The sequence below is a fragment of the Pteropus vampyrus genome, unplaced genomic scaffold, assembly GCF_000151845.1.
Source record: "Pteropus vampyrus isolate Shadow unplaced genomic scaffold, Pvam_2.0 Scaffold156, whole genome shotgun sequence".
Taxonomy (NCBI): Eukaryota; Metazoa; Chordata; class Mammalia; order Chiroptera; family Pteropodidae; genus Pteropus; species Pteropus vampyrus.
The window spans coordinates 2,705,044-2,710,014 of NW_011888937.1; the positions used below are offsets into that span (position 1 = coordinate 2,705,044).

Genomic DNA, 4,971 nt, shown 5'->3' on the forward strand with positions numbered 1-4,971 from the left:
GACATGACTGTGCTGGGTATCTAGCGATAATGCTGCAGTCCCCACAGGCAAGCACTTAACATTGATCACGATGCTGGTGCTGAGACCTGCTCATCAACCTTTCATGAATTACAAAAATCTCAAGTTTGACTTGCATTTCATTTTTAATATGATTTCAAAATGCCCTGAGATGCCTCAGCATGATAAAATCTTATTGGAGTTTGAGTTGTTTTTGTTGCAATTCTGAACAATCAAATGCATGGAGTCACCCCTGAGTGACTGTGAAACCATGACATTTCTAAAGAAAATGTTGAAACTCTTTATAACAATGTCTTAAGGGCTAGTCACATCACCAATTCCACACATATGTATATATTTTTATAAACAGTAGTCCTTTTAATTTAAAATCTTATAAAATCAGACATATTTTAAAGTCTCCGTATATTACTATTTGGTATCTAATCTTACTTTCTCATTTGAAACACAGAAAATATTTGATAGAGTTCAATTCTTTTAAATTTCAATTATTTCCAAAATAGTGGTATGTAATTTAGTTGTGATTTGGCTCAAAAGAAATCTAAAGATTAATCATATAGGCTATTTAATTGGCCTCATGGGTTTTATTCTTGAAAATATGCATTATTATAAAAATGGACAAAGCACAAGAAGAGAAAGAGGTACCAGTGGATAGTGGAGAAGCACGGGTCTGGATTAGAAACGTCTATCCTCAGTCTTACCCATAGCATTCACTAATGTCTGTTTTCTTATTTTTTAATAAAGATAAATCATAATTCCCTCTCTCTGACTTCATTATGACATTTTCCCTTGAGAAACAAGAAAAATGTGTATAATAATATACACAATACATATTATGCACATGACAGAAATTATTATTGTTATTATTATTTGGTGAACAACTATTAAACATACTTGAATAGGCATATTATCCAATTAAAGGCATATTATCCAATTAAATCCACATCCAAATTTAACTTATTTTTTAATAACCTAAAAATTCAAGTGAAGAAATATGATTTTTTTGCCCAGCTATCCATTCATTGCATGTACTATAAGATAATGCTTAAATTTATGAACATCATTGTTTGTGGCATACATTTGCTCTAATTCTATAGCAAGTCACCAGTTTACCAATTCGCTCCCTCTGTTCTTGCAAACAGTACAATTTAGTTTGAGTGGTCACAATCTTGCCTCAGGATGGGTCCAAGCTAATTATTGCAAAGTAGTTCACCTGTGGTAGTGATTGGTTAAAGAGTAAATGTTTGACTTAGCACCTGGAAGAGAGAGAGAGAGAGAGAGAGAGAGAGAGAGAGAGAGAGAGAGAGAGAGAGAGAGAGACTGAGACACTGAGACACTCCTGGGTTCTTGATGACATCAATATGCCAATAAATCAATCATTTGACTTCTAATCTCTGTAAAGCTTGTTAAGTAAAAAATAATCTTGTGATTTAAGCCAATATTAGCTATGTATTCTGTTCCTTGTGACTGAAAGCATCTGACATTAGTGATATTCTGATTCTACTACCTTCTAGTCAAACTGTGCTACTTCATTCTTGGCTTTCTTGGACTGATGAATATAATCACCTATGAAAGCCTGCAGTGCTCTTTTCTCTTTGGCATAGTGACTGACTGACAACTTTTGAGATGATTACTACTTTATTAGCCTGGATCCCTGAGTGATGATGATAAGCAAGATGGTATCATATAGCATGAACAAGATATACGTCTTTGTTACTGTGAGCAACATATATCTTGTACTTTGTTACTGCGGTGTAAACTAGTTTGACCTGAAACAATATTAGTGTTACCAGGCAATAGGTGGCCCCTAAAATGATATGTTAAGATTCTAACTCACATACCTTAGAATATGACCTTATTGGAAATAGGAACATTGCTTATTAATTAGTTAGAATGAAGTCATACTGGAGCAGGATGGACCTTTAATCCAATATGACTAGTGTCCTTATAAGAGGGAAATTTGAACAAAGACATACACGGAGAATGCTACGTAATGGCAGAGTAAGAGACTGATTTATCTCAAATGCAAGCAATGAAACACCAAAGATTGCCAAGAAATCACCAGAACCTAGAAAGAAATAAGGGAGGAATCTCTTCGACAGGCTTCAGAAGGAACATGGCCTGGCCGATACTTGATTTTGGACTTTTGGCCTCCAGAATAAACTTTTGTTTTTCTAAGTCACTTAGTCAGTGATATTTTGTGACACGAGCCTTAGGAAACTAATAAAATCAGATAAGCCAGTGCTGCTATCTTTGTTATTTTTGCTGTTATTGTGTCATTTTATATTAACTTTTTGTAAAAATATTAATTATGTACAAAGGCATAATGGTCGTGCCTCCACACTGGAAATTCTTTTAATAGGACTTAGGAAATGTACTCACATAGATGATCCTTAAAGAAAACCAATTTTTAAAACTACTGTAAGTGGACATTGAGAACAGTGACCTACTGGGGGCTCACATAATAAATTATAGAGAATTAGTAAAATTTATTCCTTAAAAGGTAGAATTTATCAGTGAACCCATCAAGGCCTGGTGCTTTATCTTTTGGAAGGTTATTAATCAATGATTCAATTTCTTTAACAGATACAGGCCTATTGAGATTATTTATTTCTTCTTATGTGTTTTGACAAATAGTGTTTTTTAAGAAATTGGTCTATTTCATTTCAGTTATCAGATTTCTGAATATAAAGTTGTTCACAGTATTTATTATCCTTTTAATGTCTATAATATCTGTAGAATATCTCTGCTTTCATTTCTGATATTATTAACTGGTGTTTTCTTTCTCTTTTTCTCTGTTAGCCTAGCTACAGATTGCTTTTATTGATATTTTTGATATCAAAATATTTTCAAGGAATCATTTTTTGGCTTTGTTGATTTTTTTATTGATTTTATGCTTTCAATTTCCTTGTTTTTTACTCTAATTCTTATTACTTATTTTCACCTACTTACTTTTAGATTTAATTACCTTTTTCCTTTCTAGTTGACTTAAATGGAAACTTAGATTATTGATTTCAAATATTTCTTTTTTAATACAGTTAATATTTTTTCTATGCTATAAATTTGCCTCTAAGCACTGTTTTCACAGCATCCTACAAATTTTGATAAGTCGTGTTTTTGTTTAACTTAACAGGCATCTAAACTCAGAGTGATTCATCCAGACCCAGAATCTGTGGATATGGCCTTTCTCAGCCTCCTCCAAGACTTAGGTGACTTGACCAAGATGAATGAGAATAAGATACAGTCACATCTTTTCTAACTTTAGACACAATTAAGGTGAAATTCCTCTATTTAAGACCATGATTACAAAATAGTGAGTGCATATAATTTATCTGGACAGAAATCAAGAAATTAGAGCTTGGCAGAACATGATATGCTCCTACTTCTTTCCTTCGTTTCTATTAATTTTGATAAATGACTTTTATAACATTTTATAAAACTCACATTTTCCAGCTGAAAGATACATCATTTGGCAAATAACTAATATGCCCTCTAGTCTTAATAGACTAGAAGTCAAAGGGTAAATTTATTGGCATATTGATGGCACAGGATAGGCTTGAGAAAGTAAAGAAATTATTTAGTCATTGATTAATGTTTTACAGTTTACGTGCAATAAGGATTGATTTTTTTTGTTGATGTTGTAAATTACGCCACAAAGCAGAACCAGGAAAAGAGGGTAGTAGTTAGTGAAATAATGTGATTTCTCCTTAATACAATAGCTTCCTTTTGAAATACCATACTTACTATTATGTGAATGAAAGAACATTCCTTAGGTAAAATGAGGATGCTATTCTTGCATTGGGTGGAACTTTGGTCTAGAAAGCTTCTAAGGTACCATGGAACTTTAAAATTATATCATTCTCTAAAAAAGACTCGACAGATTCTTTAAATTGGAAATCACTCAAAGTGAAAGGAACTCTACAGTTGGAAGAATCTTGAAAAGAGCATTTGTGGTCTCATGGAAAGACTTAGATCCAACTGGCTCTGGGCAAGTTTCTGTAGGTTTCAGAACTAAAATTTCAATTTCATCATAAATTAAACTAATAATATCTACCTTTCAAAGGTTAATAAGTGATAAAATTGCAGTTATTAATTATAAATTAGATAAATGGTAATATAATAATTTTTCTTCAAATAAGCAAATACCAAGGTATTATAATAAAAAAAAAAACCTAAACAATGGATTTATAACTCTGCTGCTGAGATGAGGGAACTATTAATGGCATTCACAACTTCCTTGTCTCTTTTAGGCACAGAAACTCTACTGAAGCAAAGGGAAACTTCCTTGTTTTGTATGTTTGTTTATCATACAATTTTTGCTATTGCTTTTTCTGTTCTCCCATGGCAACGAATTATGTAGAAACAATGTTAGAGTGAAGACAGACTAAAAAAAATTAGTAAATAACATATTTATACTTCTTTCCAAATAGCCAATAGATGCACACATATGACTCTATTCCCCAAATTTTCTGAAGCCATCATCCTCATCTCAATCACTTTATCTATCTATCTATCTATCTATCTATCTATCTATCTATCTATCTATCTATCTATCTATTTATTTATCTATCTATCTATCTATTTATTTATTAACACCTACAGCACCTGGTTTTCCTAGGTGGTCTCCCATCCAAGTACTAATCAGGCCTGACCTTGCTTGGCTTCCGAGATCAGACGAGATCAGGCACATTCAGGATGGCATGGCTGTAGACTCAATCACTTTATAAGCAGTGGTGAATAGACCAAAGAAATAATATCATCCTGATCAGCGTCTACTACGGAACAAACTCTGCCCCTTTATCTCCACTTTTTAGTATTCTTGTTTAAATACTTCATTGATATCTGTATAACTCTCTGTAAAACATTTTTCTCTCTAACATCTCTTAAAGTTTTTGATTTGACTTTGTACTAAACAATTCAAACCCAGGCTAGGCAATATTTTTATCCTTAAAGTTG

General features: G+C 32.5%; 1 pseudogene; it reads right to left on the reverse strand.

Moving 5' to 3' along the window:
• Positions 1-4,608: 4,608 nt before the first annotated feature.
• LOC111745520 lies at positions 4,609-4,727 on the reverse strand (annotated as a pseudogene).
• Positions 4,728-4,971: the final 244 nt, after the last annotated feature.